Source organism: Rhipicephalus microplus, unplaced genomic scaffold (assembly GCF_043290135.1).
Source record: "Rhipicephalus microplus isolate Deutch F79 unplaced genomic scaffold, USDA_Rmic scaffold_44, whole genome shotgun sequence".
Taxonomy (NCBI): domain Eukaryota; kingdom Metazoa; phylum Arthropoda; class Arachnida; order Ixodida; family Ixodidae; genus Rhipicephalus; species Rhipicephalus microplus.
In genome coordinates this window covers 2,110,161-2,136,059 of record NW_027464617.1, presented here as the reverse complement: position 1 = coordinate 2,136,059, position 25,899 = coordinate 2,110,161, and the positions used below count along the sequence as shown (strand labels likewise).

The 25,899-nt window shown below is 53.8% G+C and overlaps 1 non-coding gene across 1 annotated transcript; it reads right to left on the bottom strand.

Moving 5' to 3' along the window:
• Window positions 1-20,875: 20,875 nt before the first annotated feature.
• Window positions 20,876-20,949, bottom strand: TRNAN-GUU (transfer RNA asparagine (anticodon GUU)). Its single transcript has one exon. It is a non-coding gene; the product is annotated as a tRNA-Asn (tRNA).
• Window positions 20,950-25,899: the final 4,950 nt, after the last annotated feature.

Here is a 25,899-nt window from a genome sequence, read left to right as displayed (position 1 = left end):
CACGGAGACAGTCGTGCTCCACTCTCACCACCATCAGAACATATCTTCAAAGCTATCAGCACAAAGAAAAAAGCAACACACCACTCCCGGGAAGGCTCGAAATTCTAACCTTTCGGTTAACAGCCGATTGCGCTAGCCAATAGCGCCACGGAGACAGTCGTGCTCCAATCTCCCCACCATCAGAACATATCTTCAAAGCTATCAGCGCAAAGAAAAAAGCAACACACCACTCCCGGGAGGGATCGAACCTCCAACTTTTCGGTTAACAGCCGATCGCGCTAGCCAATTGCGCCACGGTGACAGTCATGCTCCACTCTCACCACCGTCATAACCTTTCCTCAGAGCTATCAGTCCAAAGGAAAAAAAGCGCCGCTTCTCCACCGAGTGGGCTCGAACCTCCAACCTTTCGGTTAACAGCCGGTCGCGCTAGCCAATGGCGCCACGGAGACAGTCGTGCTCCGCTCTCACCACCGTCAGAACATTTCTTCAGAGCTATCAGCCCAAAGAAAAAAAAGCGCCACACCACCACCGGGTGGGCTCGAACCTCCAGCCTTTCGGTTAACGGCCGAACGCGTTAGCCAATTGCGCCACGGAGACAGTCGTGCTCCACTCTCAACACCATCAGAACATATTTTCAAAGCTATCAGCGCAAAGAAAAAAGCAACACACCACTCACGGGAGGGCTCGAAATTCCAACCTTTCGGTTAACAGCCGATCGCGCTAGCCAATTGCGCCACGGAGACAGTCGTGCTCCAATCTCACCACCATCAGAACATATCTTCAAAGCTATCAGCGCAAAGAAAAAAAAAGCGCCGCACCTCCACCGGGTGTGCTCGAACCTCCAGCCTTTCGGTTAACAGCCGATCGCGCTAGCCAATTGCGCCGCGAAGACAGTCGTGCTCCACTCTCACCACCATCAGAACATATCTCCAAAGCTATCAGCGAAAAGAAAAGAGCAACACACCACTCCCGGGAAGGCTCGAAACTACAACCTTTCGGTTAACAGCCGATCGCGCTAGCCAATTGCGCCACGGAGACAGTCGTGCACCGCTCTCACCACCGTCAGAACATTTCTTCAGAGCTATCAGCCCAAAGAAAAAAAAGCGCCACACCACCACCGGGTGGGCTCGAACCTCCAGCATTTCGGTTAACGGCCGAACGCGCTAGCCAATTGCGCCACGGAGACAGTCGTGCACAACTCTCACCACCGCAGAACATTTCTTCAGACTATCAGCCCAAAGAAAAAAAGCGCTGCACCACCACCGGGTGGGCTCGAACCTCCAACCTTTCGGTTAACAGCCGACCGCGCTAGCCAATTGCGCCACGGAGACAGTCGTGCTCCACTCTCACCACCGTCAGAACATTTCTTCAGAGCTATCAGCTCAAAGAAGAAAAAGCGCCGCACCACCACCGGGTGGGCTCGAACCTCCAATCTTTCGGTTAACAGCCGATCGCGCTAGCCAATTGGGCCACGGAGGCAGTCGTGCTCCACTCTCACCACTGTCAGAACATTTCTTCAGAGCTATCAGCCCAAAGAAAAATAAACGCCGCACCACTACCGGGTGGGCTCGAACCTCCAACCTCTCGGTTAACAGCCGGTCGCGCTAGCCAATGGCGCCACGGAGACAGTCGTGCTCCGCTCTCACCACCGTCAGAACATTTCTTCAGAGCTATCGTTCCTAAGAAAAAAAAGCGCCACACCACCACCGGGTGGGCTCGAACTTCCTGCCTTTCGGTTAACGGCCGAAAGCGCTAGCCAATTGCGCCACAGAGACAGTCGTGCGCCACTCTCAACACCATAAGAACATATCTTCAAAGCTATCAGCGCAAAGAAAAAAGCAACACACCACTCCCGGGAGGGCTCGAAATTCCAACCTTTCGGTTAACAGTCGATTGCGCTAGCCAATGGCGCCACGGAGACAGTCCTGCTTCACTCTCACCACCATCAGAACATACCTTCAACGCCATCAGCGCAAAGCAAAAAAAAGCGACACACCGTCCACGGGTGGGCTCGAAACTCCAATCTTTCGGTTAACAACCAATCGCGCTAGCGAATTGCGCCACGGAGACAGTCCTGCTCCACTCTCACCACCATGAGAACATATCTTCAAAGCTATCAGCCCAAAGAAAAAGAAGCGCCGCACCACCACCGGGTGGGCTCGAACCTCCAACCTTTCGGTTAACAGCCGATCGCGCTAGCCAATTGCGCCCCAGAGACAGTCCTGCTCCACTCTCACCACCATCAGAACATATCTTCAGAGCTATGAGCCCAAAGAAAAAAAAGCGCCGAACCACCACCGGGTGGGCTCGAACCTCCAACCTTTTGGTTAACAGCTGATCGCGCTAGCCAATTGCGCCACGGAGACAGTCCTGCTCCACTCTCACCACCATCAGAACATATCTTCAAAGCTTTCAGCCCAAAGAAAAAAAAGCAACAAACCAATCCCGGGAGTGCTCGAACCTCCAACCTTTCAGTTAACAGCCGATCGCGCTAGCCAATTGCGCCACAGAGATAGTCGTGCTCCACTCTCACCACCGTCAGAACATTTCTTCAGAGCTATCAGCCCAAAGGAAAAAAAGCGCCGCTCCACCACCGGGTGGGCTCGAACCTCCAGCCTTTCGGTTAACAGCCCATCGCGCTAGCCAATAGCGCCACGGAGACAGTCGTGCTCCACTCTCACCACCATCAGAATATATCTTTAAAGCTATAATAGCAAAGAAAAAAGCAACACACCACTCCCGGGAGGGCTCAAACCTCCAATGTTTTGGTTAACAGCCGAACGTGCTAGCTAATTGCGCCACGGAGACAGTCGTGCTCCGCTTTCACCACCATCAGAACATATCTTCAAAGCTATCAGCGCAAAGAAAAAAGCAACACACCACTCCCGGGAGGGCTCGAAATTCCAACCGTTTGGTTAACAGCCGATCGTGCTAGGCAATTGCGCCACGGAGACAGTATAGTGCAGCTTTTCCACCTCCGTCAGAACATTTCTTCAGAGCTATCAGCCCAAAGAAAAAAAAAGCGCCGCACCTCCACCGGGTGGGCTCGAACCTCCAGCCATTCGGTTAACAGCCGATCGCGCTAGCCAATTGCGCCACGGAGACAGTCGTGCTCCACTCTCACCACCATCAAAACATATCTCCAGAGCTATCAGCGCAAAGAAAAGAGCAACACACCACTCCCGGGAAGGCTCGAAACTACAACCTTTCGGTTAACAGCCGATCGCGCTAGCCAATTGCGCCATGGAGACAGTAGTGCAGCACTCCCACCTCCGTCAGCACATTTCTTCAGAGCTATCAGCCCAAAAAAAAGCGCCGCACCTCCACCGGGTGGGCTTGAACCTCCAGCCTTTCGGTTAACAGCCGATCGCGCTAGCCAATTGCGCCACGGAGACAGTCCAGCTCCACTCTCACCACCATCAGAACATATCTTCAGACTATCAGCCCAAAGAAAAAAAGCGCCGCACCACCACCGGGTGGGCTCGAACCTCCAACCTTTCGGTTAACAGCCGATCGCGCTAGCCAATTGCGCCACAGAGACAGTCGTGCTCCACTCTCACCACCGTCAGAACATTTCTTCAGAGCTATCAGCCCAAAGAAGAAAAAGCGCCGCACCACCACCGGGTGGGCTCGAACCTCCAACCTTTCGGTTAACAGCCGATCACGCTAGCCGATTGCGCCGCGGAGACAGTCGTGCTCCAATCTCACCACCGTCAGAACATTTCTTCAAAGCTATCAGCACAAAGAAAAGAGCATCACACCACTCCTGGGAGGGCTCGAAACTCCAACCTTTTGGTTAACAGCCGATCGCGCTAGCCAATTGCGCCACGGAGGCAGTCATACGCAACTCTCACCACCGTGAAAACATTTCTCCAAAGCTATCAGCGCAAAGATAAAAAAAAGTGACACACTGCTTCCGGCAGGGCTCGAACCTCCAAACTTTCGGTTAACAGCCGAACGCGCTAGGCAAGTGCGCCACGGAGAAAGTCGTGCTCCATTCTCACCACTGTCAGAACATTTCTCCAAAGCTATCAGCGCAAAGAAAAAAGAGCGCCGCACCACACCCGCGTGGGCTCGAACCTCCAACCTTTCGGTTAACAGCCGATCGCGCTAGCCAATTGCGCCACAGAGACAGTCGTGCTCCACTCTCACCACCATCAGAACATATCTTTAAAGCTATCAGCGCAAAGAAAAAAGCAACACACCACTTCCGGGAGGGCACGAACCTCGAACCTTTCGGTTAACAGCCGATTGCGCTAGCCAACTGCGCCATGGAGACAGTCCTTTTCCACTCTCACCACCATCAAAACATATCTTCAAAGCTATCAGCCCAAAGAAAAAAAAGCTACACAACACTCTCGGGAGGGCTCGAACCTGCAACCTTTCAGTTAAAAGCCGATCGCGCTAGCCAATTGCGCAATGGAGACAGTCGCGCTACACTCTCACCACCGTCAGAACATTTCCTCAGAGCTATCAGCCCGAAGGAAAAAAAGCGCAGCACCACAACCGGGTGGGCTCGAACCTCCAACCTTTCGGTTAACAGCCGATCGCGCTAGCCAATTGGGCCACGGAGGCAGTCGTGCTCCACTCTCACCACACTGTCAGAACATTTCTTCAGAGCTATCAGCCCAAAGAAAAAGAAACGCCGCACCACCACCGGGTGGGCTCGAACCTCAAACCTCTCGGCTAACAGCCGGTCGCGCTAGCCAATGGCGCCACGGAGACAGTCGTGCTCCGCTCTCACCACCGTCAGAACATTTCTTCAGAGCTATCAGCCCAAAGAAAAAAAAAGCGCCGCACCTCCACCGGGTGGGCTCGAACCTCCAGCCTTTCGGTAAACAGCCGATCGCGCTAGCCAATTGCGCCACGGACCCAGTCGTGCTGCACTCTCACCACCATAAGAACATATCTCCAAAGCTATCAGCGAAAAGAAAAGAGCAACACACCACTCCCGGGAAGGCTCGAAACTACAACCTTTCGGTTAACAGCCGATCGCGCTAGCCAATTGCGCCACGGAGACAGTCGTGCTCCACTCTCACCACCGTCAGAACATTTCTTCAGAGCTATCAGCGAAAAGAAAAGAGCAACACACCACTCCCGGGAAGGCTCGAAACTACAACCTTTCGGTTAACAGCCGATCGCGCTAGCCAATTGCGCCACGGAGACAGTCGTGCTCCACTCTCACCACCGTCAGAACATTTCTTCAGAGCTATCAGCTCAAAGAAGAAAAAGCGCCGCACCACCACCGGGTGGGCTCGAACCTCCAACCTTTCGGTTAACAGCTGATCGCGCTAGCCAATTGGGCCACGGAGGCAGTCGTGCTCCACTCTCACCACACTGTCAGAACATTTCTTCAGAGCTATCAGCCCAAAGAAAAAGAAACGCCGCACCACCACCGGGTGGGCTCGAACCTGAAAACTCTCGGTTAACAGCCGGTCGCGCTAGCCAATGGCGCCACGGAGACAGTCGTGCTCCGATCTCACCACCGTCAGAACATTTCTTCAGAGCTATCAGCCCAAAGAAAAAAAAGCGCCAAACCACCACCGGGTGGGCTCGAACCTCCAGCCTTTCGGTTAACGACCGAACGCGCTAGCCAATTGCGCCACGGAGACAGTCGTGCTCCACTCTCACCACCATCAGAACATATCTTCAAAGCTATCAGCGCAAAGAAAAAAGCAACACACCACTCACGGGAGGGCTCGAAATTCCAACCTTTCGGTTAACAGCCGATCGCGCTAGCCAATTGCGCCACGGAGACAGTCGTGCTCCAATCTCCCCACCATCAGAACATATCTTCAAAGCTATAAGCGTTAAGAAAAAAGCAACACACCACTCCCGGGAGGGATCGAACCTCCAACCTTTCGGTTAACAGCCGATCGCGCTAGCCAATTGCGCCCCAGAGACAGTCCTGCTCCACTCTCACCACCATCAGAACATATCTTCAGAGCTATGAGCCCAAAGAAAAAAAAGCGCCGAACCACCACCGGGTGGGCTCGAACCTCCAACCTTTTGGTTAACAGCTGATCGCGCTAGCCAATTGCGCCACGGAGACAGTCCTGTTCCACTCTCACCACCATCAGAACATATCTTCAAAGCTTTCAGCCCAAAGAAAAAAAAGCAACAAACCAATCCCGGGAGTGCTCGAACCTCCAACCTTTCAGTTAACAGCCGATCGCGCTAGCCAATTGCGCCACAGAGATAGTCGTGCTCCACTCTCACCACCGTCAGAACATTTCTTCAGAGCTATCAGCCCAAAGGAAAAAAAGCGCCGCTCCACCACCGGGTGGGCTCGAACCTCCAGCCTTTCGGTTAACAGCCCATCGCGCTAGCCAATAGCGCCACGGAGACAGTCGTGCTCCACTCTCACCACCATCAGAACATATCTTTAAAGCTATAATAGCAAAGAAAAAAGCAACACACCACTCCCGGGAGGGCTCAAACCTCCAATGTTTTGGTTAACAGCCGAACGTGCTAGCTAATTGCGCCACGGAGACAGTCGTGCTCCGCTTTCACCACCATCAGAACATATCTTCAAAGCTATCAGCGCAAAGAAAAAAGCAACACACCACTCCCGGGAGGGCTCGAAATTCCAACCGTTTGGTTAACAGCCGATCGTGCTACGCAATTGCGCCACGGAGACAGTATAGTGCAGCTTTTCCACCTCCGTCAGAACATTTCTTCAGAGCTATCAGCCCAAAGAAAAAAAAAGCGCCGCACCTCCACCGGGTGGGCTCGAACCTCCAGCCATTCGGTTAACAGCCGATCGCGCTAGCCAATTGCGCCACGGAGACAGTCGTGCTCCACTCTCACCACCATCAAAACATATCTCCAGAGCTATCAGCGCAAAGAAAAGAGCAACACACCACTCCCGGGAAGGCTCGAAACTACAACCTTTCGGTTAACAGCCGATCGCGCTAGCCAATTGCGCCATGGAGACAGTAGTGCAGCACTCCCACCTCCGTCAGCACATTTCTTCAGAGCTATCAGCCCAAAAAAAAGCGCCGCACCTCCACCGGGTGGGCTTGAACCTCCAGCCTTTCGGTTAACAGCCGATCGCGCTAGCCAATTGCGCCACGGAGACAGTCCAGCTCCACTCTCACCACCATCAGAACATATCTTCAGACTATCAGCCCAAAGAAAAAAAGCGCCGCACCACCACCGGGTGGGCTCGAACCTCCAACCTTTCGGTTAACAGCCGATCGCGCTAGCCAATTGCGCCACAGAGACAGTCGTGCTCCACTCTCACCACCGTCAGAACATTTCTTCAGAGCTATCAGCCCAAAGAAGAAAAAGCGCCGCACCACCACCGGGTGGGCTCGAACCTCCAACCTTTCGGTTAACAGCCGATCACGCTAGCCGATTGCGCCGCGGAGACAGTCGTGCTCCAATCTCACCACCGTCAGAACATTTCTTCAAAGCTATCAGCACAAAGAAAAGAGCATCACACCACTCCTGGGAGGGCTCGAAACTCCAACCTTTTGGTTAACAGCCGATCGCGCTAGCCAATTGCGCCACGGAGGCAGTCATACGCAACTCTCACCACCGTGAAAACATTTCTCCAAAGCTATCAGCGCAAAGATAAAAAAAAGTGACACACTGCTTCCGGGAGGGCTCGAACCTCCAAACTTTCGGTTAACAGCCGAACGCGCTAGGCAAGTGCGCCACGGAGAAAGTCGTGCTCCATTCTCACCACTGTCAGAACATTTCTCCAAAGCTATCAGCGCAAAGAAAAAAGAGCGCCGCACCACACCCGCGTGGGCTCGAACCTCCAACCTTTCGGTTAACAGCCGATCGCGCTAGCCAATTGCGCCACAGAGACAGTCGTGCTCCACTCTCACCACCATCAGAACATATCTTTAAAGCTATCAGCGCAAAGAAAAAAGCAACACACCACTTCCGGGAGGGCACGAACCTCGAACCTTTCGGTTAACAGCCGATTGCGCTAGCCAACTGCGCCATGGAGACAGTCCTTTTCCACTCTCACCACCATCAAAACATATCTTCAAAGCTATCAGCCCAAAGAAAAAAAAGCTACACAACACTCTCGGGAGGGCTCGAACCTGCAACCTTTCAGTTAAAAGCCGATCGCGCTAGCCAATTGCGCAATGGAGACAGTCGCGCTACACTCTCACCACCGTCAGAACATTTCCTCAGAGCTATCAGCCCGAAGGAAAAAAAGCGCAGCACCACAACCGGGTGGGCTCGAACCTCCAACCTTTCGGTTAACAGCCGATCGCGCTAGCCAATTGGGCCACGGAGGCAGTCGTGCTCCACTCTCACCACACTGTCAGAACATTTCTTCAGAGCTATCAGCCCAAAGAAAAAGAAACGCCGCACCACCACCGGGTGGGCTCGAACCTCAAACCTCTCGGCTAACAGCCGGTCGCGCTAGCCAATGGCGCCACGGAGACAGTCGTGCTCCGCTCTCACCACCGTCAGAACATTTCTTCAGAGCTATCAGCCCAAAGAAAAAAAAAGCGCCGCACCTCCACCGGGTGGGCTCGAACCTCCAGCCTTTCGGTAAACAGCCGATCGCGCTAGCCAATTGCGCCACGGACCCAGTCGTGCTGCACTCTCACCACCATCAGAACATATCTCCAAAGCTATCAGCGAAAAGAAAAGAGCAACACACCACTCCCGGGAAGGCTCGAAACTACAACCTTTCGGTTAACAGCCGATCGCGCTAGCCAATTGCGCCACGGAGACAGTCGTGCTCCACTCTCACCACCGTCAGAACATTTCTTCAGAGCTATCAGCGAAAAGAAAAGAGCAACACACCACTCCCGGGAAGGCTCGAAACTACAACCTTTCGGTTAACAGCCGATCGCGCTAGCCAATTGCGCCACGGAGACAGTCGTGCTCCACTCTCACCACCGTCAGAACATTTCTTCAGAGCTATCAGCTCAAAGAAGAAAAAGCGCCGCACCACCACCGGGTGGGCTCGAACCTCCAATCTTTCGGTTAACAGCCGATCGCGCTAGCCAATTGGGCCACGGAGGCAGTCGTGCTCCACTCTCACCACTGTCAGAACATTTCTTCAGAGCTATCAGCCCAAAGAAAAATAAACGCCGCACCACTACCGGGTGGGCTCGAACCTCCAACCTCTCGGTTAACAGCCGGTCGCGCTAGCCAATGGCGCCACGGAGACAGTCGTGCTCCGCTCTCACCACCGTCAGAACATTTCTTCAGAGCTATCAGCCCTAAGAAAAAAAAGCGCCACACCACCACCGGGTGGGCTCGAACTTCCAGCCTTTCGGTTAACGGCCGAAAGCGCTAGCCAATTGCGCCACAGAGACAGTCGTGCGCCACTCTCAACACCATAAGAACATATCTTCAAAGCTATCAGCGCAAAGAAAAAAGCAACACACCACTCCCGGGAGGGCTCGAAATTCCAACCTTTCGGTTAACAGTCGATTGCGCTAGCCAATGGCGCCACGGAGACAGTCCTGCTTCACTCTCACCACCATCAGAACATACCTTCAACGCCATCAGCGCAAAGCAAAAAAAAGCGACACACCGTCCACGGGTGGGCTCGAAACTCCAATCTTTCGGTTAACAACCAATCGCGCTAGCGAATTGCGCCACGGAGACAGTCCTGCTCCACTCTCACCACCATGAGAACATATCTTCAAAGCTATCAGCCCAAAGAAAAAGAAGCGCCGCACCACCACCGGGTGGGCTCGAACCTCCAACCTTTCGGTTAACAGCCGATCGCGCTAGCCAATTGCGCCCCAGAGACAGTCCTGCTCCACTCTCACCACCATCAGAACATATCTTCAGAGCTATGAGCCCAAAGAAAAAAAGCGCCGAACCACCACCGGGTGGGCTCGAACCTCCAACCTTTTGGTTAACAGCTGATCGCGCTAGCCAATTGCGCCACGGAGACAGTCCTGCTCCACTCTCACCACCATCAGAACATATCTTCAAAGCTTTCAGCCCAAAGAAAAAAAAGCAACAAACCAATCCCGGGAGTGCTCGAACCTCCAACCTTTCAGTTAACAGCCGATCGCGCTAGCCAATTGCGCCACAGAGATAGTCGTGCTCCACTCTCACCACCGTCAGAACATTTCTTCAGAGCTATCAGCCCAAAGGAAAAAAAGCGCCGCTCCACCACCGGGTGGGCTCGAACCTCCAGCCTTTCGGTTAACAGCCCATCGCGCTAGCCAATAGCGCCACGGAGACAGTCGTGCTCCACTCTCACCACCATCAGAACATATCTTTAAAGCTATAATAGCAAAGAAAAAAGCAACACACCACTCCCGGGAGGGCTCAAACCTCCAATGTTTTGGTTAACAGCCGAACGTGCTAGCTAATTGCGCCACGGAGACAGTCGTGCTCCGCTTTCACCACCATCAGAACATATCTTCAAAGCTATCAGCGCAAAGAAAAAAGCAACACACCACTCCCGGGAGGGCTCGAAATTCCAACCGTTTGGTTAACAGCCGATCGTGCTAGGCAATTGCGCCACGGAGACAGTATAGTGCAGCTTTTCCACCTCCGTCAGAACATTTCTTCAGAGCTATCAGCCCAAAGAAAAAAAAAGCGCCGCACCTCCACCGGGTGGGCTCGAACCTCCAGCCATTCGGTTAACAGCCGATCGCGCTAGCCAATTGCGCCACGGAGACAGTCGTGCTCCACTCTCACCACCATCAAAACATATCTCCAGAGCTATCAGCGCAAAGAAAAGAGCAACACACCACTCCCGGGAAGGCTCGAAACTACAACCTTTCGGTTAACAGCCGATCGCGCTAGCCAATTGCGCCATGGAGACAGTAGTGCAGCACTCCCACCTCCGTCAGCACATTTCTTCAGAGCTATCAGCCCAAAAAAAAGCGCCGCACCTCCACCGGGTGGGCTTGAACCTCCAGCCTTTCGGTTAACAGCCGATCGCGCTAGCCAATTGCGCCACGGAGACAGTCCAGCTCCACTCTCACCACCATCAGAACATATCTTCAGACTATCAGCCCAAAGAAAAAAAGCGCCGCACCACCACCGGGTGGGCTCGAACCTCCAACCTTTCGGTTAACAGCCGATCGCGCTAGCCAATTGCGCCACAGAGACAGTCGTGCTCCACTCTCACCACCGTCAGAACATTTCTTCAGAGCTATCAGCCCAAAGAAGAAAAAGCGCCGCACCACCACCGGGTGGGCTCGAACCTCCAACCTTTCGGTTAACAGCCGATCACGCTAGCCGATTGCGCCGCGGAGACAGTCGTGCTCCAATCTCACCACCGTCAGAACATTTCTTCAAAGCTATCAGCACAAAGAAAAGAGCATCACACCACTCCTGGGAGGGCTCGAAACTCCAACCTTTTGGTTAACAGCCGATCGCGCTAGCCAATTGCGCCACGGAGGCAGTCATACGCAACTCTCACCACCGTGAAAACATTTCTCCAAAGCTATCAGCGCAAAGATAAAAAAAAGTGACACACTGCTTCCGGGAGGGCTCGAACCTCCAAACTTTCGGTTAACAGCCGAACGCGCTAGGCAAGTGCGCCACGGAGAAAGTCGTGCTCCATTCTCACCACTGTCAGAACATTTCTCCAAGGCTATCAGCGCAAAGAAAAAAGAGCGCCGCACCACACCCGCGTGGGCTCGAACCTCCAACCTTTCGGTTAACAGCCGATCGCGCTAGCCAATTGCGCCACAGAGACAGTCGTGCTCCACTCTCACCACCATCAGAACATATCTTTAAAGCTATCAGCGCAAAGAAAAAAGCAACACACCACTTCCGGGAGGGCACGAACCTCGAACCTTTCGGTTAACAGCCGATTTCGCTAGCCAACTGCGCCATGGAGACAGTCCTTTTCCACTCTCACCACCATCAAAACATATCTTCAAAGCTATCAGCCCAAAGAAAAAAAAGCTACACAACACTCTCGGGAGGGCTCGAACCTGCAACCTTTCAGTTAAAAGCCGATCGCGCTAGCCAATTGCGCAATGGAGACAGTCGCGCTACACTCTCACCACCGTCAGAACATTTCCTCAGAGCTATCAGCCCGAAGGAAAAAAAGCGCAGCACCACAACCGGGTGGGCTCGAACCTCCAACCTTTCGGTTAACAGCCGATCGCGCTAGCCAATTGGGCCACGGAGGCAGTCGTGCTCCACTCTCACCACACTGTCAGAACATTTCTTCAGAGCTATCAGCCCAAAGAAAAAGAAACGCCGCACCACCACCGGGTGGGCTCGAACCTCAAACCTCTCGGCTAACAGCCGGTCGCGCTAGCCAATGGCGCCACGGAGACAGTCGTGCTCCGCTCTCACCACCGTCAGAACATTTCTTCAGAGCTATCAGCCCAAAGAAAAAAAAAAGCGCCGCACCTCCACCGGGTGGGCTCGAACCTCCAGCCTTTCGGTAAACAGCCGATCGCGCTAGCCAATTGCGCCACGGACCCAGTCGTGCTGCACTCTCACCACCATCAGAACATATCTCCAAAGCTATCAGCGAAAAGAAAAGAGCAACACACCACTCCCGGGAAGGCTCGAAACTACAACCTTTCGGTTAACAGCCGATCGCGCTAGCCAATTGCGCCACGGAGACAGTCGTGCTCCACTCTCACCACCGTCAGAACATTTCTTCAGAGCTATCAGCGAAAAGAAAAGAGCAACACACCACTCCCGGGAAGGCTCGAAACTACAACCTTTCGGTTAACAGCCGATCGCGCTAGCCAATTGCGCCACGGAGACAGTCGTGCTCCACTCTCACCACCGTCAGAACATTTCTTCAGAGCTATCAGCTCAAAGAAGAAAAAGCGCCGCACCACCACCGGGTGGGCTCGAACCTCCAACCTTTCGGTTAACAGCCGATCGCGCTAGCCAATTGGGCCACGGAGGCAGTCGTGCTCCACTCTCACCACACTGTCAGAACATTTCTTCAGAGCTATCAGCCCAAAGAAAAAGAAACGCCGCACCACCACCGGGTGGGCTCGAACCTGAAAACTCTCGGTTAACAGCCGGTCGCGCTAGCCAATGGCGCCACGGAGACAGTCGTGCTCCGCTCTCACCACCGTCAGAACATTTCTTCAGAGCTATCAGCCCAAAGAAAAAAAAGCGCCAAACCACCACCGGGTGGGCTCGAACCTCCAGCCTTTCGGTTAACGACCGAACGCGCTAGCCAATTGCGCCACGGAGACAGTCGTGCTCCACTCTCACCACCATCAGAACATATCTTCAAAGCTATCAGCGCAAAGAAAAAAGCAACACACCACTCACGGGAGGGCTCGAAATTCCAACCTTTCGGTTAACAGCCGATCGCGCTAGCCAATTGCGCCACGGAGACAGTCGTGCTCCAATCTCCCCACCATCAGAACATATCTTCAAAGCTATAAGCGTTAAGAAAAAAGCAACACACCACTCCCGGGAGGGATCGAATCTCCAACTTTTCGGTTAACAGCCGATCGCGCTATCCAATTGGGCCACGGAGACAGTCGTGCTCCACTCTCAACACTGTCAGAACATTTCTTCAGAGCTATCAGCCCAAAGAAAAAGAAACGCCGCACCACCACCGGGTGGGCTCGAACCTCCAACCTCTCGGTTAACAGCCGATCGCGCTAGCCAATGGCGCCACGGAGACAGTCGTGCTCCGCTCTCACCACCGAGAGTACATTTCTTCAGAGCTATCAGCCCAAACAAAAAAAAGCGCCACACCACCACCGGGTGGGCTCGAACTTGCAGCCTTTCGGTTAACCGCCGAACGCGCTAGCCAATTGTGCCACGGAGACAGTCGTGCTCCACTCTCACCACCATCAGAACATATCTTCAAAGCTATCAGCACGAAGAAAAAAGCAACACACCACTCCCGGGAGGGCTCGAAATTCTAACCTTTCGGTTAACAGCCGATTGCGCTAGCCAATAGCGCCACGGAGACAGTCGTGCTCCAATCTCCCCACCATCAGAACATATCTTCAAAGCTATAAGCGCAAAGAAAAAAGCAACACACCACTCCCGGGAGGGATCGAACCTCCAACTTTTCGGTTAACAGCCGATCGCGCTAGCCAATTGCGCCACGGAGACAGTCGTGCTCCACTCTCACGACCGTCATAACATTTCCTCAGAGCTATCAGCCCAAAGGAAAAAAAGCGCCGCGCCTCCACCGAGTGGGCTAGAACCTCCAACCTTTCGGTTAAGGGCCCATTGCGCTAGCCAATTGCGCCACGGAGACAGTCGAGCACCACTTTCACCACCGCAGAACATTTCTTCAGACTATCAGCCCAAAGAAAAAAAGCGCCGCACCACCACCGGGTGGGCTCGAACCTCCAACCTTTCGGTTAACAGCCGAACGCGCTAGCCAATTGCGCCACGGAGACAGTCGTGCTCCACTCTCACCACCGTCAGAACATTTCTTCAGAGCTATCAGCTCAAAAAAGAAAAAGCGCCGCACCACCAACGGGTGGGCTCGAACCTCAAACCTTTCGGTTAACAGCCGATCGCGCTAGCCAATTGGGCCACGGAGGCAGTCGTGCTCCACTCTCACCACCGTCAGAACATTTTTTCAGAGCTATCAGCTCAAAGAAGAAAAAGCGCCACACAACCACCGGGTGGGCTCGAACCTCCAACCTTTCGGTTAACAGCCGATCGCGCTAGCCAATTGGGCCACGGAGGCAGTCGTGCTCCACTCTCACCACACTTTCAGAACATTTCCTCAGAGCTATCAGCCCAAAGAAAAAGAAACGCCGCACCACCACCGGGTGGGCTCGAACCTGAAAACTCTCGGTTAACAGCCGGTCGCGCTAGCCAATGGCGCCACGGAGACAGTCGTGCTCCGCTCTCACCACCGTCAGAACATTTCTTCAGAGCTATCAGCCCAAAGAAAAAAAAGCGCCACACCACCACCGGGTGGGCTCGAACCTCCAGCCTTTCGGTTAACGGCCGAACGCGCTAGCCAATTGCGCCACGGAGACAGTCGTGCTCCACTCTCACCCCCATCAGAACATATCTTCAAAGCTATCAGCGCAAAGAAAAAAGCAACACACCACTCACGGGAGGGCTCGAAATTCCAACCTTTCGGTTAACAGCCGATCGCACTAGCCAATTGCGCCACGGAGACAGTCGTGCTCCAATCTCCCCACCATCAGAACATATCTTCAAAGCTATCAGCGCAAAGAAAAAAAAAGCGCCGCACCTCCACCGGGTGGGCTCGAACCTCCAGCCTTTCGGTTAACAGCCGATCGCGCTAGCCAATTGCGCCACGGAGACAGTCGTGCTCCACTCTCACCACCATCAGAACATATCTCCAAAGCTATCAGCGAAAAGAAAAGAGCAACACACCACTCCCAGGAAGGCTCGAAACTACAACCTTTCGGTTAACAGCCGATCGCGCTAGCCAATTGCGCCACGGAGACAGTCGTGCTCCACTCTCACCACCGTCAGAACATTTCTTCAGAGCTATCAGCTCAAAGAAGAAAAAGCGCCACACCACCCACGGGTGGGCTCGATTCTCCAACCTTTCGGTTAACAGCCGATCGCGCTAGCCAATTGGGCCACGGAGGCAGTCGTGCTCCACTCTCACCACACTGTCAGAACATTTCTTCAGAGCTATCAGCCCAATGAAAAAGAAACGCCGCACCACCACCGGGTGGGCTCGAACCTGAAAACTCTCGGTTAACAGCCGGTCGCGCTAGCCAATGGCGCCACGGAGACAGTCGTGCTCCGCTCTCACCACCGTCAGAACATTTCTTCAGAGCTATCAGCCCAAAGAAAAAAAAGCGCCACACCACCACCGAGTGGTCTCGAACCTCCAACCTTTCGGTTAACAGCCGAATGCGCTAGCCAATTGCGCCACGGAGACAGTCGTGCTCCACTCTCACCACCGTCAGAACATTTCTTCAGAGCTATCAGCCCAAAGAAGAAAAAGCGCCGCACCACCACCGGGTGGGCTCGAACCTCCAATCTTTCGGTTAACAGCCGATCGCGCTAGCCAATTGGGCCACGGAGGCAGTCGTGCTCCACTCTCACCACTGTCAGAACATTTCTTCAGAGCTATCAGCCCAAAGAAAAATAAACGCCGCACCACCACCGGGTGGGCTCGAACCTCCAACCTCTCGGTTAACAGCCGGTCGCGCTAGCCAATGGCGCCACGGAGACAGTCGTGCTCCGCTCTCACCACCGTCAGAACATTTCTTCAGAGCTATCAGCCCTCAGAAAAAAAAGCACCACACCACCACCGGGTGGGCTCGAACCTCCAGCCTTTCGGTTGACGGCCGAACGCGCTAGCCAATTGCGCCCAGAGACAGTCGTGCGCCACTCTCAACACCATAAGAACATATCTTCAAAGCTATCAGCGCAAAGAAAAAAGCAACACACCACTCCCGGGAGGGCTCGAAATTCCAACCTTTCGGTTAACAGCCGATTGCGCTAGCCAATTGCGCCACGGAGACAGTCGTGCTTCACTCTCACCACCATCAGAAAATACCTTCAACGCCATCAGCGCAAAGCAAAAAAAAGCGACACACCGTCCACGGGTGGACTCGAAACTCCAATCTTTCGGTTAACAACCGATCGCGCTAGCCAATTGCGCCACGGAGACAGTCCTGCTCCACTCTCACCACCATGAGAACATATCTTTAAAGCTATCAGCCCAAAGAAAAAGAAGCGCCGACCACCACCGGGTGGGCTCGAACCTCCAACTTTTCGGTTAACAGCCGATCGCGCTAGCCAATTGCGCCCCAGAGACAGTCCTGCTCCACTCTCACCACCATCAGAACATATCTTCAGAGCTATGAGCCCAAACAAAAAAAAGCGCCGAACCACCACCGGGTGGGCTCGAACCTCCAACCTTTAGGTTAACAGCTGATCGCGCTAGCCAATTGCGCCACGGAGACAGGCCTGCTCCACTCTCACCACCATGAGAACATATCTTTAAAGCTATCAGCCCAAAGAAAAAGAAACGCCGCACCACCACCGGGTGGGCTCGAACCTGAAAACTCTCGGTTAACAGCCGGTCGCGCTAGCCAATGGCGCCACGGAGACAGTCGTGCTCCGCTCTCACCACCGTCAGAACATTTCTTCAGAGCTATCAGCCCAAAGAAAAAAAAGCGCCACACCACCACCGGGTGGGCTCGAACCTCCAGCCTTTCGGTTAACGGCCGAACGCGCTAGCCAATTGCGCCACGGAGACAGTCGTGCTCCACTCTCACCCCCATCAGAACATATCTTCAAAGCTATCAGCGCAAAGAAAAAAGCAACACACCACTCACGGGAGGGCTCGAAATTCCAACCTTTCGGTTAACAGCCGATCGCACTAGCCAATTGCGCCACGGAGACAGTCGTGCTCCAATCTCCCCACCATCAGAACATATCTTCAAAGCTATCAGCGCAAAGAAAAAAAAAGCGCCGCACCTCCACCGGGTGGGCTCGAACCTCCAGCCTTTCGGTTAACAGCCGATCGCGCTAGCCAATTGCGCCACGGAGACAGTCGTGCTCCACTCTCACCACCATCAGAACATATCTCCAAAGCTATCAGCGAAAAGAAAAGAGCAACACACCACTCCCAGGAAGGCTCGAAACTACAACCTTTCGGTTAACAGCCGATCGCGCTAGCCAATTGCGCCACGGAGACAGTCGTGCTCCACTCTCACCACCGTCAGAACATTTCTTCAGAGCTATCAGCTCAAAGAAGAAAAAGCGCCACACCACCCACGGGTGGGCTCGAACCTCCAACCTTTCGGTTAACAGCCGATCGCGCTAGCCAATTGGGCCACGGAGGCAGTCGTGCTCCACTCTCACCACACTGTCAGAACATTTCTTCAGAGCTATCAGCCCAATGAAAAAGAAACGCCGCACCACCACCGGGTGGGCTCGAACCTGAAAACTCTCGGTTAACAGCCGGTCGCGCTAGCCAATGGCGCCACGGAGACAGTCGTGCTCCGCTCTCACCACCGTCAGAACATTTCTTCAGAGCTATCAGCCCAAAGAAAAAAAAGCGCCACACCACCACCGAGTGGTCTCGAACCTCCAACCTTTCGGTTAAGGGCCCATTGCGCTAGCCAATTGCGCCACGGAGACAGTCGTGCACCACTCTCACCACCGCAGAACATTTCTTCAGACTATCAGCCCAAAGAAAAAAAGCGCCGCACCACCACCGGGTGGGCTCGAACCTCCAACCTTTCGGTTAACAGCCGAATGCGCTAGCCAATTGCGCCACGGAGACAGTCGTGCTCCACTCTCACCACCGTCAGAACATTTCTTCAGAGCTATCAGCCCAAAGAAGAAAAAGCGCCGCACCACCACCGGGTGGGCTCGAACCTCCAATCTTTCGGTTAACAGCCGATCGCGCTAGCCAATTGGGCCACGGAGGCAGTCGTGCTCCACTCTCACCACTGCCAGAACATTTCTTCAGAGCTATCAGCCCAAAGAAAAATAAACGCCGCACCACCACCGGGTGGGCTCGAACCTCCAACCTCTCGGTTAACAGCCGGTCGCGCTAGCCAATGGCGCCACGGAGACAGTCGTGCTCCGCTCTCACCACCGTCAGAACATTTCTTCAGAGCTATCAGCCCTCAGAAAAAAAAGCACCACACCACCACCGGGTGGGCTCGAACCTCCAGCCTTTCGGTTGACGGCCGAACGCGCTAGCCAATTGCGCCCAGAGACAGTCGTGCGCCACTCTCAACACCATAAGAACATATCTTCAAAGCTATCAGCGCAAAGAAAAAAGCAACACACCACTCCCGGGAGGGCTCGAAATTCCAACCTTTCGGTTAACAGCCGATTGCGCTAGCCAATTGCGCCAAGGAGACAGTCGTGCTTCACTCTCACCACCATCAGAAAATACCTTCAACGCCATCAGCGCAAAGCAAAAAAAAGCGACACACCGTCCACGGGTGGACTCGAAACTCCAATCTTTCGGTTAACAACCGATCGCGCTAGCCAATTGCGCCACGGAGACAGTCCTGCTCCACTCTCACCACCATGAGAACATATCTTTAAAGCTATCAGCCCAAAGAAAAAGAAGCGCCGACCACCACCGGGTGGGCTCGAACCTCCAACTTTTCGGTTAACAGCCGATCGCGCTAGCCAATTGCGCCCCAGAGACAGTCCTGCTCCACTCTCACCACCATCAGAACATATCTTCAGAGCTATGAGCCCAAACAAAAAAAAGCGCCGAACCACCACCGGGTGGGCTCGAACCTCCAACCTTTAGGTTAACAGCTGATCGCGCTAGCCAATTGCGCCACGGAGACAGTCCTGCTCCACTCTCACCACCATCAGAACATATCTTCAAAGCTTTCAGCCCAAAGAAAAAAAAGCAACAAACCAATCCCGGGAGGGCTCGAACCTCCAACCTTTCAGTTAACAGCCGATCGCGCTAGCCAATTGCGCCGCAGAGATAGTCGTGCTCCACTCTCACCACCGTCAGAACATTTCTTCAGAGCTAGCAGCCCAAAGGAAAAAAAGCGCCGCTCCACCACCGGGTGGGCTCGAACCTCCAGCCTTTCGGTTAACAGCCCATCACGCTAGCCAATAGCGCCACGGAGACAGTCGTGCTCCACTCTCACCACCATCAGAACATATCTTTAAAGCTATAATAGCAAAGAAAAAAGCAACACACCACTCCCGGGAGGGCTCAAACCTCCAATGTTTTGGTTAACAGCCGAACGTGCTAGCTATTTGCGCCACGGAGACAGTCGTGCTCCGCTTTCACCACCATCAGAACATATCTTCAAAGCTATCAGCGCAAAGAAAAAAGCAACACACCACCACCGGGTGGGCTCGAACCTCCAACCTTTCGGTTAACAGCCGATCACGCTAGCCGATTGCACCACGGAGACAGTCGTGCTCCACTCTCACCACCATCAGAACATATCTTCAAAGCTATCAGCGCAAAGAAAAAGCAACACACCACTCCCGGGAGGGCTCGAACCTCCAAATTTTCGGTTAACAGCCGAACGTGCTAGCCAATTGCGCCACGGAGACAGTCGTGCTCCAATCTCACCACCGTGAAAACATTTCTCCAAAGCTATCAGCGCAAAGATAAAGAAAGTGACACACTGCTCCCGGGAGGGCTCGAACCTCCAAACTTTCGGTTAACAGCCGATTGCGCTAGCCAATTGCGCCACGGAGACAGTCCTTTTCCACTCTCACCACCATCAGAACATATCTTCAAAGCTATCAGCCCAAAGAAAAAAAAGCTACACAACACTCTCGGGAGGGCTCGAACCTCCAACCTTTCAGTTAAAAGCCGATCGCGCTAGCCAATTGCGCCACGGAGACAGTCACGCTACACCCTCACCACCGTCAGAACATTTCCTCAGAGCTATCAGCCCAAAGGAAAAAAAGCGCAGCACCACGACCGGGTGGGCTCGAACCTCCAACCTTTCGGTTAACAGCCGATCGCGCTAGCCAGTTGCGCCACGGAGACAGTCCTGCTCTACTCTCACCACCATCAGAACATATCTTCAAAGCTATCAGCCCGAAGAAAAAAAAGCTACACAACACTCTCGGGAGGGCTCGAACCTCCAACCTTTCAGTTAAAAGCCGATCGCGCTAGCCAATTGCGCCACGGAGACAGTCGCGCTACACTCTCACCACCGTCAGAACATTTCCTCAGAGCTATCAGCCCAAAGGAAAAAAAGCGCAGCACCACAACCGGGTGGGCTCGAACCTCCAACGTTTCGGTTAACAGCCCAACGCGCTAGCCAATTGCGCCACGGAGACAGTCGTGGTCCACTCTCACCACCATCAGAACATATCTTCAAAGCTATCAGCGCAAAGAAAAAAGCGACACACCGTCTCCTGGTGGGCTCAAACCTCCAACCTTTCGGTTAACAGCCAATCGCGCTAGCCAATTGCGCTACGGAGACAGTCCTGCACCACTCTCACCACCATCAAACATATCTTCAAAGCTATCAGACCAAAGAAAAAAAAAGCGCCGCACTACCCCCGGGTGGGCTCGAACCTCCAGCCTTTCGGTTAACGGCCGAACGCGCTAGCCAATTGCGCCACGGAGACAGTCGTGCTCCACTCTCACCACCATCAGAAAATATCTTCAAAGCTATCAGCGCAAAGAAAAAAGCAACACACCACTCCCGGGAGGGCTCGAAATTCCCACCTTTCGGTTAACAGCCGATCGCGCTAGCCAATTGCGCCACGGAGACAGTCGTGCTTCACTCTCACCACCATGAGAACATACCTTCAATGCCATCAGCGCAAAGCAAAAAAAAAGCGACACACCGTCCACGGGTGGGCTCGAAACTGCAATCTTTCGGTTAACAACCGATCGCGCTATCCAATTGCGCCACGGAGACAGTCCTGCTCCAGTCTCTCCACCATGAGAACATATCTTCAAAGCTATCAGCCCAAAGAAAAAAGTAGTGTCGCACAACCATCGGGTGGGCTCGAACCTCGAACCTTTCGGTTAACAGCCGATCGCGCTAGCCAATTGCGCCCCGGAGACAGTCCTGCTCCACTCTCACCACCATCAGAACATAACTTCAAAGCTATGAGCCCAAAGAAAAAAAAGCGCCGATTCACCACCGGGTGCGCTCGAACCTCCAACCTTTTGGCTAACAGCTGATCGCGCTACCCAATTGCGCCACGGAGACAGTCCTGCTCCACTCTCACCACCATCAGAACATATCTTCAAAGCTATCAGCCCAAAGAAAAAAAGCAACAAACCACTGCCGGGAGGGCTCGAACCTCCAACCTTTCAGTTAACAGCCGATCGCGCTAGCCAATTGCGCCACGGAGACAGTCGTGCTCCACTCTCACCACCATCAAAACATTTCTTCAGAGCTATCAGCCCAAAGGAAAAAAAGCGCCGCATCACCACCGGGTGGGCTCGAACCTCAAACCTTTCGGTTAACAGCCGATCGCGCTAGCCAATTGGGCCCCGGAGGCAGTCGTGCTCCACTCTCACCACTGTCAGAACATTTCTTCAGAGCTAACAGCCCAAAGAAAAAGAAACGCCGCACCACCATCGTGTGGGCTCGAACATCCAACTTCTCGGTCAACAGCCGATCGCGCTAGCCAATTGCGACAGCCACGGAGACAGTCGTTCTCCCCTCTCACCACCATCAGAACATATCTTCAAAGCTATCAGCGCAAAGAAAAAAGCGACACACCGTCCCCTGGTGGGCTCGAACCTGAAAACTCTCGGTTAACAGCCGGTCGCGCTAGCCAATGGCGCCACGGAGACAGTCGTGCTCCGCTCTCACCACCGTCAGAACATCTCTTCAGAGCTATCAGCCCGAAGAAAAAAAAGCGCCACACCACCACCGGGTGGGCTCGAACCTCCAGCCTTTCGGTTAACGGCCGAACGCGCTAGCCAAATGCGCCACGGAGACAGTCGTGCTCCACTCTCACCACCATCAGAACATATCTTCAAAGCTATCAGCGCAAAGAAAAAAGCAACACACCACTCACGGGAGGACTCGAAATTCCAACCTTTCGGTTAACAGTCGATCGCGCTAGCCAATTGCGCCACGGAGACAGTCGTGCTCCAATCTCCCCAACATCAGAACATATCTTCAAAGCTATCAGCCCAAAGAAAAAAAAGCGCCGCACCTCCACCGGGTGGGCTCAAACCTCCAGCCTTTCAGTTAACAGCCGATCGCGCTAGCCAATTGCGCCACGGAGACAGTCGTGCTCCACTCTCACCACCATCAGAACATATCTCCAAAGCTATCAGCGAAAAGAAAAGAGCAACGCACCACTCCCGGGAAGGCTCGAAACTACAACCTTTCGGTTAACAGCCGATCGCGCTAGCCAATTGCGCCACGGAGACAGTCGTGCTCCACTCTCACCACCGTCAGAACATTTCTTCAGAGCTATCAGCTCAAAGAAGAAAAAGCGCCGCACCACCCACGGGTGGGCTCGAACCTCCAAACTTTCGGTTAACAGCCGATCGCGCTAGCCAATTGGGCCACGGAGGCAGTCGTGCTCCACTCTCAGCACACTGTCAGAACATTTCTTCAGAGCTATCAGCCCAAAGAAAAAGAAACGCCGCACCACCACCGGGTGGGCTCGAACCTGAAAACTCTCGGTTAACAGCCGGTCGCGCTAGCCAATGGCGCCACGGAGACAGTCGTGCTCCGCTCTCACCACCGTCAGAACATTTCTTCAGAGCTATCAGCCCAAAGAAAAAAAAGCGCCACACCACCACCGGGTGGGCTCGAACCTCCAGCCTTTCGGTTAATGGCCGAACGCGCTAGCCAATTGCGCCACGGAGACAGTCGTGCTCCACTCTCACCACCATCAGAACATATCTTCAAAGCTATCAGTGCAAAGAAAAAAGCAACACACCACTCACGGGAGGGCTCGACATTCCAACCTTTCGGTTAACAGCCGATCGCGCTAGCCAATTGCGCCACGGAGACAGTCGTGCTCCAATCTCCCCACCATCAGAACATATCTTCAAAGCTATCAGCGCAAAGAAAAAAGCAACACACCACTCCCGGGAGGGATCGAACCTCCAACTTTTCGGTTAACAGCCGATCGCGCTAGCCAATTGCGCCACGGAGACAGTCGTGCTCCACTCTCACCACCGTCAGAACATTTCCTCAGAGCTATCAGCCCAAAGGAAAAAAAGCGCCGCACCTCCACCGAGTGGTCTCGAACCTCCAACCTTTCGATTAAGGGCCCATTGCGCTAGCCGATTGCGCCACGGAGACAGTCGTGCACCACTCTCACCACCGCAGAACATTTCTTCAGACTATCAGCCCAAAGAAAAAAAGCGCCGCACCACCACCGGGTGGGCTCGAACCTCCAACCTTTCGGTTAACAGCCGAACGCGCTAGCCAATTGCGCCACGGAGACAGTCGTGCTCCACTCTCACCACCGTCAGAACATTTCTTCAGAGCTATCAGCCCAAAGAAGAAAAACCGCCGCACCACCACCGGGTGGGCTCGAACCTCCAATCTTTCGGTTAACAGCCGATCGCGCTAGCCAATTGGGCCACGGAGGCAGTCGTGCTCCACTCTCACCACTGTCAGAACATTTCTTCAGAGCTATCAGCCCAAAGAAAAATAAACGCCGCACCACCACCGAGTGGGCTCGAACCTCCAACCTTTCGGTTAAGGGCCCATTGCGCTAGCCAATTGCGCCACGGAGACAGTCGAGCACCACTTTCACCACCGCAGAACATTTCTTCAGACTATCAGCCCAAAGAAAAAGAAACGCCGCACCACCACCGGGTGGGCTCGAACCTGAAAACTCTCGGTTAACAGCCGGTCGCGCTAGCCAATGGCGCCACGGAGACAGTCGTGCTCCGCTCTCACCACCGTCAGAACATTTCTTCAGAGCTATCAGCCCAAAGAAAAAAAAGCGCCAAACCACCACCGGGTGGGCTCGAACCTCCAATCTTTCGGTTAACAGCCGATCGCGCTAGCCAATTGGGCCACGGAGGCAGTCGTGCTCCACTCTCACCACTGTCAGAACATTTCTTCAGAGCTATCAGCCCAAAGAAAAATAAACGCCGCACCACCACCGAGTGGGCTCGAACCTCCAACCTTTCGGTTAAGGGCCCATTGCGCTAGCCAATTGCGCCACGGAGACAGTCGAACACCACTTTCACCACCGCAGAACATTTCTTCAGACTATCAGCCCAAAGAAAAAGAAACGCCGCACCACCACCGGGTGGGCTCGAACCTGAAAACTCTCGGTTAACAGCCGGTCGCGCTAGCCAATTGCGCCACGGAGACAGTCGTGCTCCACTCTCACCACCATCAGAACATATCTTCAAAGCTATCAGCGCAAAGAAAAAAGCAACACACCACTCACGGGAGGGCTCGAAATTCCAACCTTTCGGTTAACAGCCGATCGCGCTAGCCAATTGCGCCACGGAGACAGTCGTGCTCCAATCTCCCCACCATCAGAACATATCTTCAAAGCTATAAGCGTTAAGAAACACACCACTCCCGGGAGGGATCGAATCTCCAACTTTTCGGTTAACAGCCGATCGCGCTAGCCAATTGGGCCACGGAGACAGTCGTGCTCCACTCTCAACACTGTCAGAACATTTCTTCAGAGCTATCAGCCCAAAGAAAAAGAAACGCCGCACCACCACCGGGTGGGCTCGAACCTCCAACCTCTCGGTTAACAGCCGATCGCGCTAGCCAATGGCGCCCCGGAGACAGTCGTGCTCCGCTCTCACCACCGACAGTACATTTCTTCAGAGCTATCAGCCCAAACAAAAAAAGCGCCACACCACCACCGGGTGGGCTCGAACTTCCAGCCTTTCGGTTAACGGCCGAACGCGCTAGCCAATTGTGCCACGGAGACAGTCGTGCTCCACTCTCACCACCATCAGAACATATATTCAAAGCTATCAGCACAAAGAAAAAAGCAACACACCACTCCCGGGAGGGCTCGAAATTCTAACCTTTCGGTTAACAGCCGATTGCGCTAGCCAATAGCGCCACGGAGACAGTCGTGCTCCAATCTCCCCACCATCAGAACATATCTTCAAAGCTATAAGCGCAAAGAAAAAAGCAACACACCACTCCCGGGAGGGATCGAACCTCCAACTTTTCGGTTAACAGCCGATCGCGCTAGCCAATTGCGCCACGGAGACAGTCGTGCTCCACTCTCACCACCGTCAGAACATTTCTTCAGAGCTATCAGCCCAAAGAAGAAAAACCGCCGCACCACCACCGGGTGGGCTCGAACCTCCAATCTTTCGGTTAACAGCCGATCGCGCTAGCCAATTGGGCCACGGAGGCAGTCGTGCTTCACTCTCACCACTGTCAGAACATTTCTTCAGAGCTATCAGCCCAAAGAAAAATAAACGCCGCACCACCACCGAGTGGGCTCGAACCTCCAACCTTTCGGTTAAGGGCCCATTGCGCTAGCCAATTGCGCCACGGAGACAGTCGAGCACCACTTTCACCACCGCAGAACATTTCTTCAGACTATCAGCCCAAAGAAAAAGAAACGCCGCACCACCACCGGGTGGGCTCGAAC